General features: G+C 39.3%; 1 protein-coding gene across 1 annotated transcript in view; it reads right to left on the bottom strand.

Annotated features, from left to right (window-relative positions):
- Positions 1-16,098, bottom strand: part of PAIP2B (poly(A) binding protein interacting protein 2B) — a 577,567-nt gene that overhangs the window by 244,894 nt on the left and 316,575 nt on the right. The gene's annotated exons all lie outside the window — the stretch shown is intronic.

The raw sequence follows: 16,098 nt of genomic DNA, 5'->3' as shown, positions 1-16,098 counted from the left end.
ACTCCTGTGATTTGGGATGTTTGGGGATTCTTCATGTATCACTGGAAGTCATAGCATGACAGTATTTTACTTGGCTTCAACCATTCATGTATATACAGGTCATAGGTTTCTTAAAATTCAGTTTTTTTCTGGATAAAATTAGATTACAGCATGTTTTCCCCAGATAGGTTTGAATGAAACTTTGCTTGATTTTTATATGTATTGGAAAGGTATTTTTTCTGTTTCTGGTAACACTTGCTGTTTCTGCCAGAACCCATTTAAGGTAACACCAAGCTGGTCATTTGTTATTAGCTTGAATCCGCAGAGCAGCTATTACTTCTGTGGACCACCAGAGTAGCTTTTTAAACCATTTGAATTATAGTTGAATATGTTTATAAGAGGTTTTAAGGGCACAAAAAATAATTGAATGGCTAGCAGGTGATGGAAATAGCCCTATACTTTTAAGTTTTTAGATTGAGCCATTCTTCAGGCATAGTCTGCTTACTTATAATTGTTTTAGTATTTGATGCCTCAAGATAGAGTACACCAATTAATAATACAAAGAGGATGAATGGAGGGGAACAACAACAACAAAACCCCTACTTTTTTTAGATCTCTTATTTCCATCACAGCACGAGAGAGACAACACAGTCAGCTTTGAAGGACTTGGAGAACAAAAGACAGCACCTCTTTGTCACCTCCTATGAAACTCACTGTTTTAAAACCTTATAGGTGAATCTTTCAAGAGTTTGTTGGAATTAAAACCTTATAGGTGAATACGGATAATCAGAGGGAGAAGAGCTGTTAAAAGATTGTAGAATAAGGTGCCTGTAAACTACAGAAACACAGTCATAGTGAATAAGAATCTTACTTTTAAAGAATCTTCCTTTCTCCTCAGCTTGCTTTTGGAACTTTTGCAACTAGGGAAGTTATAAACTTCTTTAATCTTGTTTGGATCAGTCTTTTGAAATTGGGATTCTAAATTAGAATGAGAGGAGGAGCTGCTAAAGTATAAAAATGGCAGGGGTGATTTTTGTGTTTTATCCTAGTGACCAATGTTGACCATTAATTATACATTATAAATAATGTTTTTCTCTGGGACTTTTTGCACTTAATGCTGGTAATTTTTATCACAGGGCTTCAAATACAAAAGATTTATATGAGGTTTTCAGAAAATAAACGTGCTCTTTGCATATAATTTTAGTATTGTTCTTGACATTTTCAGAAAAATCTGCCTCCTTTAGTCACACCACACAAATGGAACATCATATACATAGTAGTTTCTGCTTATTAGTTGATTGAGGGATGTAACTAGGATTGCAGCTGACTTAATTTTCTTTTTTTTTTTTTTGAGACAGAGTTTCGCTCTTGTTGCCTAGGCTGGAGTGCAGTGGCGTGATCTTGGCCCACTGCAACCTGTACCTCCGGGGTTCAAGCGATTCTTCAGCCTCAGCCTCCCGAGTAGCTGGGCCTACATGCGTGTGCCATCACACCTGGCTAATTTTGTATTTTTTAATTTTTATTTCTTTTTAGTAGAGACGGGCTTTCTCCAGGTTGGTCAGGCTGGTTTTGAACTCAGCATCTAGACTCCAAGGCAAAAAAAGTTTACATTCATGATGCTCTCTATAAAAGTTTTTAGATTTTATTACCCTTTCTGGCATTAGAATGCTGTGGAAACTTGCCTCTCCAAACTTACTCGTTTTTAATTCTTCTTTAAAAAACATTTATAGGGGAGTCAGGTTTTTAAAACTTAAATTTTTAATTTTACTAATTTGTTATTTGATTGTGGAAAATGTCAAGCATATTAAGACAATAAGATAATTACCCTCATACACTAGTTTCAATAATTATCAACTGAAGGCCAGTTATGTTTGTGTGTGTGTATCTCCACTCCCAGCTCTCTTGTATTACTTTAAATCTCAGTATGTTTTACTCGTTAATTGTGTATTTCTAAAATGGATAAGGGTTCTTTTTAACATAACCAGTACCATTAAAAATCTCTCTTATTTTATAGTTTGGTTCAGATTTTCAGCTGTTTCATAAGTCTTTTTTTTTTGTGGTATTTGCTTTACTAAGTCTGAATCCAGATTCAGATAAGATCCATACATTGTGACTGGCTGGTAGGTCTTTTAAATTATACCATTTTGAATATATAGGTTCTTCCCTCCCTCCCTCCCTCCCTCCTTACCTCCTTCCCTCCTTGTAATTTATTTGATATAGAAACTAGATTCTTGACTCTGCCAAGCAGTGCTGCTCCAGATGTCTTTGGACCCAGTGCAGTGCCAGATCAGAAACTGTAGTACTAGTTTATGATTACTTAAGTACGGAAATTGAGAGTTTCTAGAAACATTTTGACAGTGATTTTATATTCGTTTATTGAATCTTACAATTAAAAATGGAGTTTGTATGTTTTTGTGGGGCTTTTTAAATTTTTGTCTTTTTTTTTTTTTGGTACTTTACAGAATAATTGGTCTATAGTTAATTGAAAATTAGGGAGAAAAAGAAAACTGATGAAGCACGTAGTTTGAGAAGCACTGTTGACAGATTTCCCCAGGTCTGACTTTGTTGCTTGCAACCATGTAGTACCTTTAATGTGTCCCTTGCCCTCTCCGTAGCTTATAAATTGGTGAGTGAATATAGACACTTGATTAGAGTTTGTTTTTTTCTTTCTTTTTGATAAGACTACTTTAGGCAGTGATGTGGTCTTCCTGATAGGAGGCGCAAACGGATTGCCTTCTTTGGGTTTGAGTAGCAGCTGATGCTTAGTTTTGATCCACTTATTCATTAGGGGTTGCAAAATAATGATATCTTAATTCTATATCCCTGTTTCATGTGTAAGCAGGAATATTTCTCTGCAAGGAGAAACTCTCCCTCATCTGCTCTTTGGCTACTTAGTGGTACGGTTTGTGTAAGAAACACACAGATATGGGATGTTTTTCCTTTACTTACCTGTTTTTTTCAGAATGAGTTGATTCTTTGGCATCTACCAACTGTGATAAATTTTTTTCTTAAGCATTAGTATGAACTTGTGAATTTTAACATACTTGATGTTTGAAACCTCTGCAGTATTAGTGTTATTGATCCTCATATGTCCCACATTGGATTTGATTCCTCATTTCTACTAGTAGTTACCTGTATGTCAAGATGTTTCAGGCTCACTTCTCCAGACCTGGGGTCAGCTATTTCTCTAAAGAACAGTGGCTAATTAGGGGTGTTCATTGCTTCTGGGCTGGTTATTACTTTCCCATAGATGGAACTTGAAGTGTATGTTTTGTTTTCTAGACCAGGGTTCTCACTCTGTTGCCCAGGCTGGAGTGCAGTGGCACAATCCTGGCTCACTGTAGCCTCAGCCTTCCGGGTTCAAGTGATTTCTCGTGCCTCAACCTCTCAAGTAGCTGGGACTACAGGCATGTGCTACCACACCTGGCTAGTTGTATTTTTAGTAGAGACAGGGTTTTACCATGTTGCCCAGGCTGGTCTCGAACCCCTGGCCTCAAGTGATCTGCCCGCTTTGGCCTCTCAATGCATCTGTTTTGTTTTTAAGTGAAAATTCATCATTATTTTACTGATTCTTCTGGTTCAAATTCATAACCTCTTCTATCTTAAATATAGGTCTTCTTTGTCCTGTGTCAGGTATTACAATTCTCCAGGACATCAGGATGATAGACATAAACTGTCACAGAATTGCTTAGCTTTTATCTCACCTTACATGCGTCACAGTCACAATAACAATGCCAAGACCTTAACCAACAATGTGATTATTGAAAACAGTTAAAAAAAATTTTTCTGTTTTACTTTTGTCCTTAGGGAATACATCATTAAGAATATACATTCAAATAGGGGAAGTCTCAAAGGAATTTTGTGTGTGTAGAACGGGGTACGTACTAACTAGGTGTATATATTTGTGGGTTACATGTGATACTTTGATACAGGCATGTAATGTGTGATAATCACATCAGGGTAAATTGGGCATCCATCACCTCAAGCATTTGTCCTTTGTGTTTCAGACAGTCCAGTTATGCTCTTCAAATTATTTTTAAATGTACAATTAAAAATTTTTTTTTTTAAGCAAGTCTCATTCTGTCACCCAGGCTGGAGTGCAGTGACACTATCTCAGCTCACAATAGCCTCAACCTCCCTGGGCTTAGGTGATCCTCCCACCTCAGCCTCTAGAGCAGCTGGGACTACAGGTTCATGCCACCATGCTCAGCTAATTTTTGTATTTTTTTGTAGAGATGGGATTTTGACATGTTGGCCAGGCTTGTCTTGAACTCCTGGCCTCAAGTGATCTGCCTACCTTGGCCTCCCAAAGTGCTGGGATGACAGGTGTGAGCCATTGCACTCAGCCTTACTTATTCTTTCTATTGTTTGTACCCATTAACCATCCCCCTTCTACCCCGACTACTTTTCCCAGCCTGTGGTAACCATCTTCCTACTTTCTGTCACCATGAGTTCAATTGTTTTCATTTTTTAACTCCTACAAGTAAGTGAGAACATACGATGTTTGTCTTTCTGAAAGTGGCTTATTTGACTTAACATAATGACCTCCAGTTCCTCCTGTGTTATTGCAAATGACAGGATCTCATTCTCTTTTTTGTGGTTGAATGATACTCCATTGTGTATATTGAACCATTTCTTAATCCATTCATCTGTTGGTGGACACTTAGATTGCTTCTAAATCTCGGCTATTTTGTATAGTGCTGCAACAAATGTAGAAGTGCAGATGTATCTTCAATTTACTGATTTCCTTTCTTTTGGGTATATACCTAGGAGTGGGATTGCTGGATTGTAGGATAGCTGTGTTTTTAGTTTTTTGAGGAACCTCCAAACCATTCTCCTTAGCGGTTATACTGATTTACATTCCCACCAACAGTGTACAAGTGTTCCTTTTTCTCAACATCTTCGGCTGCATTTGTTGTCGCCTGTCATAGATAAAAGCCATTTTAACTGGGGTGAGATGATACCTCATTGCAGTTTTGATTTGCATTTCTCTGATGATCAGTGATTTTGAGCACCTTTTCATACATCTGTTTGCCATTTGTATGTCTTTTGAGAAATGTCTATTCAGATCTTTTGCCCATTATTTTTATTGAATTATTAGATATATATTTTTTTTTTCTCGTAGAGTAGTTTGAGCTCCTTATATCTTCTGGTTATTAATCCTTTGTCAGATGGATGGTTTGCAGATGTTTTCTCCCATTCTGTGGGTTGTCTCTTTGTTAATTGTTTCCTTCACTTTGCAAAAGCTTTTTAACTTAATGTGATCCTATTTATTCATGTTTGCTTTGGTTGCTTGTGCTTGTGCGGTCTTTGCCACAAGAAGTCTTTGCCCACTCCAGTGTCCTGGAGAGTTTCTCCAGTGTTTTCTTGTAGTAGTTGCGTAGTGTGAGGTCCTAGATTTAAATCTTTAATCTATTTTGATTTTTTATATGGGGAAAGTTGGGGGCCTAGTTTTATTTTTCTGCATATGGATATTCAGTTTCCTCAGCACCATTTTTGAAGAGACCATCGTTTCCTGAAGGTATGTTATTGGAACCTGTGTGAAAATGAATTTACTATAGATATATTGGATTTATTTCTGTGCTCTCTATTCTGTTCACTGGTCTATGTGTCTGTTTTTATGCCAGTACCATGCCATTTTTGTTACTATAGCTCTATAGTATAACATGATGTCAGGTAATGTGATTCCTCTGGTTTAGTTCTTTTTGCTTAGGAGAGCTTTGCCTATTCTGGTTCTTTTGTTGTGGTTCTGTATAAATTTTAAGATTGTTTTTTCATATGTGAAGAATATTACTGGTATTTTGATAGGGGTTGCATTGAATCTGCAGATTGGGTAGCATGAACACTGTAAAAATATATGAACACTTTAACAATAGTGATTTTTCTAATCCATGAACATGGATTATCTTTATTTTGTGTGTGCTCTTCAGTTTCTTGCATCAGTGTTTTATAGTTTCATTGCAGTGATCTTTGGCTTTTTTGGTTAATTCCTAGGTATTTTATTTTGTAGCTATTGTAAATGGAATTACTTTCTTGATTTCTCAAAGGAAATTTATAAAACATAGAATTGAATGAAAATGAAAACAGAATAAATTAAACTCTGAGATGCATCTAATGAAATGCTGGGAGGGAAATAATATAGCACTAAGAGCTTAAATTATAAAGAAAGGTCTCAAATCAGTAATCTAAGTTTCTGCTTCAAGATACTAGAAAAGTTAGAATGAACTAAATCCAAAGCAAACAGAAGCAAGGAAATGATAGAGCAGAAATTAATGAAATTGTAAACAGGAAAACAATAGAGAAAAATTAGTGAAACAAAAAGCTGGTCCTTCAAAAATAATAAAATTGATAAATCTACAAGATTGACTAAGAAAAAAAACACCCAAACCACTAATATGAATGAAAGAGAAAAGATCATAACAGATCCTGCAGCCATGAGAACAAAAGGAGTACTGTGAGCAACTCTACTCAAATACAACTTGGAAGAAATGGACAAATTCCTCAAAAATCAGAAAGTACTAAAATTTAGCCAAGATGAAATAGAGAACATGAGTAATTCTGAAACCATTAAAGATACTGAACTTGTACTGAGAGCATCCATGAAAAAGATAACCTGCAAGTCCTGATGGTTTCACTGGAGAATTTTAGTGAACATTCAAAAGAAGGATTGATTTTGTACAACCTCTTCCAAAGAAAATAGAAGAGGGAACACTTCTCAACACCCTTTTTTTTTTTTGGAGACAGAGTCTCACTCTGTTACCTAGGCTGGAGTGCAGTGGCACAATCTCAGCTTACTGCACCTGTGCCTCCTAGGTTCAAGTGATTCTCCTGCCTCAGCCTCCCGAGTAGCTGGGATTACATTTTATGAGGAACTTATTTCAGGCATGCACGACTGGTTCAATACTGGAAAGTCCGTTTAATTCACTGTATCAATAGGCTAAAGAAGAAAAAAATGAGTGTATCAATTCATTTAGAAAAGGCATTTGATATGAAAATCAGCACTTACTCATCATTCTCAGTAGATCATAAACAAAGGAACTTCCTCAGTTTTATAAAGAGGATCTACAGAAACAAAATCTGGCATCATACTTAATGTTGAAAATGTGTGTTCCCTCTAGGATTAGGAACAACGAAAGGATGTTCATTCCTGCCATCGTTAGGCAACAAACTTAGTACTGCAGTTTTCCAGCCACTGCAATTCTAGGCAAGAAAAAGAAAAGGCATGTAGATGAGAAATTTAATGAAACCGTCTATATTTGCAGATACATGACTGTCTACCCAGAAAACTTCAAGGAATGTGTAATAAAACTTTTAGAATCAGTGAGTAAGGTTGAAGGACACAACATCAATAGACAGCAGTCATTTATGTTTTCTGCGTACTGACAGCAAACAAGTAGAAACCAAAATAGCAAGTGAAGTACATTTACATTTGCACCAAAGAAAATTACTTAGGTATAAATGTATCAAAACATTTGTAGGATCTATATGATGAAAATTATAAAAGGCTGATGAAAGAAATTAAAGAAAACCTGAATAAGGTGATTTATCATGTTCATGGATTGGAAGACTTAATATCGATGTTACCTCTCCCTAAGTTGTTCTATTGGTTTAAGGCAATTTCTACCAAAATCCAATCAAAATTTTTTGTAGGCACAGTCTTATTCTAAAGATTATATGGAAAAGGAAAGATTATGCAAATAGCTAAAACAGTTTTGAAAAAGAAGAATAAAACGGAAGGAATCTCTTTCTGATGCAGATGCTTATTACACAGGTCCTGTAATCAAGAGTGTGCTGTATTGGCAGAGAGAAGGAGACATAGATTGATAGAATGGCGTAGAAAACCTCGAAATAAATCTACACAAATACACCTAGTTATTTACACAGAAGCAAAAGCAATTCAGCAGATGAGGAGAGCCTTTTCAACAAATGATGCTGGAGCAATTAGACATCCATCAGCTGAAAATGTACCTTGATCTAAACCTCACACCTTATATTAAAACTAAAAAACTCAAAATTATATATTTAAAGTTATAAAAACTCAAGGGACCATAGGTTTAAAGGTAAAACATAACACTATAAAACTTAAAGAAAATAAGAGAAATTCTTTAGGACCTAAGATTGGGCAAAGAGTACTTAGACTTGACATCAAAAGCACAGTTTATAAGAGGAAAAATGGATAAATCTGATTTCATCAAAATTTTTGTTCTGTGAAAGACAAATTATAGACTAACAGGAAATATTTGCAAGTCATAAATCCAACAAAGGCTTTTACCTGGAATACATAAAAAAGTCTCAAAACTTAACGTTTAAAAATTATCCAATTAGAAAATCAGCAAAAGAGATATTTCACTAAAGAGGATATACAGATACACAACACCTGAAAAAAGTGTCAAATATCAGTAGCTGTTAGAGAGATATAAATTAAAACCACAATGAGATAACACTACGCATCTATAAGGATGGCTAACATGAAAAATAGGATAACACCAAGTGCTGAAAAGGATGAAGTTGAAACTAGATCACTTATACAATGCTGATGAGATTATAAAATGGTGCAGCCACTCTGGCAAGTAACCGTATGACCAAGCACTTACACACTTGAACATTTATCCCGTAGAAATAAAGACCCATTTTCACATAGAATGTATACAAGAATGTTTACATAAATCTTCATAGCAGCTTTATTCATAGTAGTTTCGAACTGGAAACTATCCAAATATCCTTCAATGTGTCAATGGTTAAGTAAACCGTGGGTACATCCATACCATAAAATACTATTTAACAGGTTTTGTTTGTTTTTAAGGAAAGCTATTGGCCAGTATTGATAGCATGCAGCAACTTGACCCTCAAAGAAATTACGTTGAGTGAAAAAGGCTCATATCAAAATGATAAATGCCACATGATTTCATTTATGTATCATTCATAAAATAACAAAGGTGAAGAACAGATTACTTAATGCCAGGTATTTGGAATGAGAGGATCATAGAAGGGTACTAGGAAGGAATCTTGTGATAGTGAAGTTGTCTTGATGATGGTGGTGATTATGCAAAGCTGCACATGACAAAATTACGTAGAGCCATATACACGAAAATTAGCGCATGTGTAACTGGTGAAATCTAAAGAAGTTTTATGAATTGTACCAGTGCTATCTGTTGATTTGGATATTGTACTATAGTTGTTTAAGATGTTAACCTTGGGGGGGATGGAGATAGGTAGCACAGGGCTTCCCTGCATACTTCTTTGCAACCTCCTATGAATCTATAATTATTTCAAAAGAAAAAGTTAATTGGATTCTGGGATTGGGTTGGTCGTATATTCAAGGAGTGCATTGATAACCTCTTTGTCAGGGGTGAATGGGATATAGTAATCGGTGATGTGCAGTGTCCTCACAGTTATTCAGATTATTGCCAATAGCATCATGGAGTGAAGTGCAGGTAGAGGAAAAGGCATTGGGAGATGAAGTGTCTGAGGCACTTAAGTCACTATGACAACAATAATGATTATTAAAACTGAGGTCACCTGTTTCTTATAGCCCTCTTAAGCATATTTTGGGAATAAGAGAAATAAGAAGTTAAGAGCATACAATTAAGACAGGCACGGAGGGCCAGGCGCGGTGGCTCAAGCCTGTCATCCCAGCACTTTGGGAGGCCGAGACGGGCGGATCATGAGGTCAGGAGATCGAGACCATCCTGGCTAACACAGTGAAACCCTGTCTTTACTAAAAAAATACAAAAAAATAGCCGGGCGAGGTGGTGGGCGCCTGTAGTCCCAGCTACTCGGGAGGCTGAGGCAGGAGAATGGCATAAACCCGGGAGGCGGAGCTTGCAGTGAGCTGAGATCCGGCCACTGCACTCCAGCCCGGGCGACAGCGTGAGACTCCGTCTCAAAAAAAAAAAAAAAAAAAAAAAAGCACAGCGAACCAGAAGGCCTCCATGGTAGCTTTGAAGGAGTCCCTCATCTCTTGGAATCACAGAGCAGGTACGGGTGGGGAGCCTCTGATATGACACATTCTTCTACCACCTACCTGGTAACAGGCTGACTATATTCAGTCTCTTTTGTCATGGAGGGTACAATGCTTTGACCTCACAGGAGATACTATGGATATGGATTTGCCTTCCCTGAACTCAGGGCTTCTGATGGTACACTGTAGATTTATGGATGGACTTCTCCATCACCATGGAATACCATCCAACTTCATTTTAACAAGGAGATGCATTTTTTTGGTAAATGGGCATGTGGGCAATGGGCCCATGCATGCAGACTTGAGAAGTTTTACCATACAGTCCATCACCCAGAAGCAGCTGGCTTGTTAGATGGAATGAGCTGCTAAAGACTGGTTATGGCACAAGTTGGAGACAGCATTGTTGCAGGAAGTCAGGTACCCTGAACGGAGGGACCGACTGGAGCTGCAGCAGAGGAACATAAATTGTGAAGATTTCATGGACATTTAGCAGTTCCTAAAATTAATGCTTTATAATTTCTTATGCTTGTCTTTACTGCAGTCTCTGAACATAAATTGTGAAGATTTCATGGACATTTATCAGTTCCCAAATAATAGTCATAATTTCCTATGCCTGTCTTTAATCTCTTAATCCTGTTATCTTTGTAAGCTGAGAATGTACGTCACCTCAGGACTGCTATTGTACAAATTGATTGTAGAACATGTATGCTTGAACAATATGAAATTTGATTGTAAAACATGGGTGTTTGAACAATATGAAATCAGTGCACCTTGAAAACAAACAGAATAACAGCAATTTTAAGGAACAAGGGAAGATAACCAAAGGTCTGCTGACTGCCTGTGGGGTTGGGCAGAATAGAGCCATATTTTTCTTCTTGCAGAGAGCCTATAAATGGATGTGCAAGTAGGAGAGATATCACTAAATTCTCCTAGCAAGGAATATTAAATATCAAGACCCTAGGAAAAGAATTGCATTCCTGGGGGAGGTCTATAAATGGTTGCACTGGGAGTGCCTCTCTTAGGTGGTTGAGATAAGGACTGAAATACGCCCTGGTCTCCTGCAGTACCCTCAGGCTTATTAGGGTGGGGAAATACCACCCTGGTGAATTTGAGAGACCGGTTCTCTGCTCTCGAACCCTGTTTTCTGTTGTGTAAGATATTTATCGAGACAATACGTGTATAGCCTAACATAGACCCTCATCAGTAATTCTAATTTTGCCCTTACCTTGTGATCTTTGCTTTGCCTTTTGCCTTATGATCTTTATTGGCCTCAGAAGCATGTGAACTTTGTTGTTCTTTTTTGCCTTTTGAAGCATGTGATCTTTGTGACCTACTCCCTGTTCATACACCCACCCCCCCTTTTGAAATCCCTAATAAAAACTTGCTGGTTTTGCGGCTCAGGGGGCATCATGGTCCTACTGATATGTGAGGTCACCCCTGGAGACCCAGCTGTTTAATTCCTCTCTTTGTACTCTTTATGTCTCAGCTGGCCAACATTTAGGGAAAATAGAACCTATGTTGAAATATTGGGGGTGGGTTCCCCCAATACAGCATCCTAAGAAATGTAGCTGTTGTCCTATGGAAACTTCATGTGCCTTAAAATAGAGGCCAACACATGTTGCTGTCTCTCCCATGGCTAGAACTTACAGGTTTAGGAACCAAGAAGTTGAGGTGAGAGTGCCTCCTCTCCCTATTAGACTTACTGACCCACTTGTAGGATTTTAGTTCCCGTCTCTGTGATCTTGGCCTCAGTGTTTTTGGAAGCCCAAGTGCCCAAGAGAGGAATTCATATACCAAGAAATAAGAACATGACTAATGAATTGGGAGCCAAGACTGCCCTCTCACCTTTTGGAGTTCCTCATGCCAGTAAACGAATAGGAAAAGGATCACTGTGCCTAATGGGAATGATTGATCTGTTTGCCAGGGGGAAATTGAATTGCTGCTACACAGTGGGGACAAGAACTGTTCAGAACCCAGGAGATTCATGGGAGCGCCCCTTAGGTCTCTCCTGCCCGATAGTCCTGGTCAGTGGAAAACTGACAATCCAGTAAAGATAATCCCACCAAGGACTCCAGTCTGCCTAGCCTTCATGCTGGCAGAGGGTGAGAGAAACATGAGTGGAAAGATTTAACTCAGATTACCAACATAGGCCTTGCCACCAGCTACAGAAGTGGAGACTATAGCAGCTTTGTGTGGTGATTGTTGTTTTTAATCTCATTCCCCTCCATTATATGCTGGATGGCACAAACTCAGGATGCTCTGACAAGTACCCATCCTAAAACCACTGAGGAGGGTTGAATATGGGTAAAGATTGACCTCAGAGCCAAGCTATAGGCTTAAAGGGGATCACCTTGGAGGGGAAGGTATTCTTAAATGTCAGGATCTGATTTCTGAATCAGACAACTGGGTAATGCTTGGGCAAGGGAGCACAGCTACTGTGAAGGACTGGCTGAGTATTAAAGACTGTACCCTGCTTTATCCTGTGGTCTCAGCAGGACGTTTATAAAGCTCAGTTCTGTTTTTCTCAAGCTGAATAATGAAGAACCTCAAGAAGTGTTCCTCAGCTGGCTCTGTAAAAAAGAAAGCTGTTAGGAATGCCAGGGATTTGCTAGTGTCAACGAATTACGTGGGCTCCCTGAGTTTTGGAGAGCCTGGTTAATAGGGCATGTTGTGGAAAGACAGAGCCCCACCAAAGTAGCAGGGTTTGGGCCTAGAAACCAGTACATGGCTCTGGCAGCATTCATCCCAAAGATAATTCTCCCCAAGTTTCCTGCTGCATCTGCTTCTCCAACAAGTTCTTCCTTGTTCGTCAGGATTAGGCTCTAAGATGTCCCTTCTCTCAGTTCATCTTCTTAGAGATGGAATTGTCCCTAAAGTAAGTCGACATTACCAGATGCATATATTTGAGCTAATGTAACTTCCCCAAATGTCCAGAGAGTGGAAGTCTCTCACCACCTCAGCTTGCCCATGCACCTCCATTGATCATACTCTTCAGATTATCTCTCCTTGTCCTCAACTAGAGACTCTCTTGCATGAGTCTTGGTAAGGATTTCCATGCAGGCATATGTCTTCTTGATCTGCAGAACTCTCTTTCCCCTGGTAGTAACTCTTCTTTGAACAAGAAGTATCTTTCACCATTTTCAATACCTCTGTTGTTAAAACCTCAAATGATTCCAACATTTTATAGATGTCAGAGATCATAAACATTATTTGTGGCTTCATTTCTAAAGTTTTAATCCTATAAAATACTAGTCATACATTCCAATAATAGTAATATTAGCTAATATTTAACACCATAATGTATGTTAAGCATTTCTTTTATGAGGCAGGCATTTCTATAGTTCTCATTTTACAGATAAAGAAACCAAGCTGGGAAGGTAAGATCACTTGCCCAAGGCCATACGGCTAGTAGGTAAAGAAAGCTAAGATGTGAATCCACGTGGTCTGACTCTAGCGTCATCTTTTTACACTGCTGTCATTGTTATTGTCTTGTCCTACTGGTCTTACAGTTTTTAGCTGAATATTACCTTTCCACTGTCTTTCCCCCTGCCTCCCGAGTCCTCCTTTTTTCACTTAAAGCCAATTTTCAGACAGTCTTCTCAATCATTGTGAAATGTACTCCATCCAGATTCAAGAGTGTATTCATCTGGCATTTTAGGTTATGATCCAAAGAGCTGAAGTCTATTCTTTGACACAACCTAAGTCAGTGGTTCCTGGTTTTTGGTCTGCATAAGAATAAGTGAGAACTTTTAAAAGCCAGATTCCTGGGCCATTCCCAGATTTTGATTGAGTAGGTCTGGGAGTGGAGGGGGACCCAGGTGTCTCCATTTTTTACAAGAAGATTCTGATGGAGGAGACCTTTAGATTCATAGTACTTTAAGAAACACTAGGCCAGTTGCAGTGGCTCACATCTGTAATCCCAGCATTTGAGAAGCCGAGGCAGGATTGCTTGAGCCCAGGAGTTCAAGACCAGCCTGGGCAATATGGCGAAACCCTGTCTCTATAAAAAACAACAACAACAAAAAACACTAAGTCAAATATTCACTTCTCTTGGTGCCCCTTTTCCAAAGTCCTGGCCGTCAGCCAAGAGGAAAACAAAGTGAGACATTTGTTGCCCTCTTAACTCCTAAAGATGTTCTTTAGGCCTTTTCTGGTGATGTCTTCCCATGAATCAACAGGAGTCCTTTGGGGTGTGAGCTGCAGAAAGCTTTCTGGCCCCTCTTTTCCCTGAGACATGCAATAGGGACACTCAAACCTGCTCTTTTTGCCTGCATCAGCTCTGCCCGTGCCTTCATTTTGTACCCTTGCCAGGAACCAGCCATCACCAGCACCTGACTCTTCTCACTGCTGGAGCCTAGAACAGGTTTCCTCACATTTGCTAGGATTGCTGCATCCTGTGGGATGTTGTGGCCTCTTCCAGAAGATGAGATAACCCTACTTTGGGAAGAAGTTAAACTCCTGTTCCTTAGTCTTATTGCCCTCACTTCTCAGGTTTGGATCTCCCTCACTTCTCAGAAGCCTTCTGTGTGTGTATTAATCAGAGTTCTACAGAGGAGCAACCAATAGGAGGTGTATGTGTACAGAGAGAGTAAAATGAAGCAGAAACAGTAAATAAATCTCTATTTGTTACGGGATTTGACTCATGCTATTATGGAAGCCAAGAAGTCCTACAATATGCCATTTGCGTGTTGGAGAATCAGAAAAGGTCACACGTTGGGAATGGAGGTGGGGTGGCCACCAGGAGCTCAGCTGTGATGTCCAAAAGCAGGAGATGAATGTCCCAGCTCAAGAAGAAAGAGTGGCTCTTCTAACAATCACTGTGTGTGTAGGCTTTCCCTCATGCTCTCTAGAGACTCCTCACCCTCTGAACTAAATCCAAAAGGAAAACTGTGCACACAGGCTGACCTGTTCACATTAGTCCCAGAGCTGTGCTCTTGCAGCTCAGGAGATAGGCTGCTCTTCACACCCTGCACAAGGGGAATGAGGGCTTTCAGGAAACCCCTGCACCTTCATGCTGAGCTCACTCCTTTCCATTGTGTCAGCAGCCATGCCTGAACAGAAAATAGTTTCTATTTATTGTTTACTGTTTATTATGGTAGATTCTTGGGAAATTGAAACTCTCTGAGACTACCATGAGTTTTTCTTCTTAGGGGAAGCAGATGAGATGACCAGGCTGTTACCAGGGTCTATGGTTCTTAGCAAGCTTTGCAAGGATCTGTGGTTTTGGCAGAAGACAGAGAACATAGAAATAATGTAGTGTGTTCACATTACTTCTTTGGTGAAAAATCTCTTCTGTTTTTTTGTTGTTGTTGTTGTTGTTGTTTGTTTTTTCTATTTTCTGTTGGAAAATAGTATCAAACTTGTCCCTTAGTTTCTCAGTGAAATTGGAGAGCCACCTCCCTCCCCTTTGTTTCTGTCCTGAAACAGTAAAGTAGTAAAAGTGGCCTGAAAACCAGCCCTCTTTAACAGGTTGGTTGTGTTGACAAAGCCTTGGTGTGTTCGTTTCCTGTGGCTGCTCTAACCAATTGTCACAACCATGGTGGCTTAAAAACAAATTTATTATCACAGTTTGGCAGGCCAGAAACTCAAGATCAGAGTGTCACCAGGGCCACAAGAACTTGTTCTTTTATAGCAAGAAACAGAACTGTGCTTCATGCTCAGGAGTTGGAGGTTGCAGTGAGCTATTTTGCCACTGTGCTCCAGCCTGGGTGACAGAGGGAGACTGTCTCTAAAAAAAATAAAAAGAATTGTGCTTCAAGTTACCCTAAGTAAAATGTGCAACAACTCACTATAAAGACACTGGACATGTTGGTCTGGATCCCTGGCTGCTAGCTACAGCAGCCAAGCCTGGATATCTGAAACAAGAGAGGATTTCAGAAGAGCTCTGGGGGGCTCACAGAATGGAGGGAGGTTGGAGAACTTGGCTTTGGTTATGGACAGGACTTGGACAGCCGGCGCCATACCTGGTCATTTGCTGTCACATGGCAGCTGCCATGTCTGACTTCCTGAAGCTCAAGAACTTGTCTCAAGTCTTGGGAGAGAGCATCCAACTGTCTGAGCCTGGGCCACACTGCCCAGTGACACAGAGAGGGAGGCCCTAGCTCTGAAGCTTCCAGAAAAAAGGCAGGCACTTCTGCCCACCAAGACCACTCATGAGG

Source organism: Macaca thibetana, chromosome 13, assembly GCF_024542745.1.
Source record: "Macaca thibetana thibetana isolate TM-01 chromosome 13, ASM2454274v1, whole genome shotgun sequence".
NCBI lineage: Eukaryota > Metazoa > Chordata > Mammalia > Primates > Cercopithecidae > Macaca > Macaca thibetana.
This window is presented reverse-complemented; position numbering and strand designations above follow the sequence as displayed.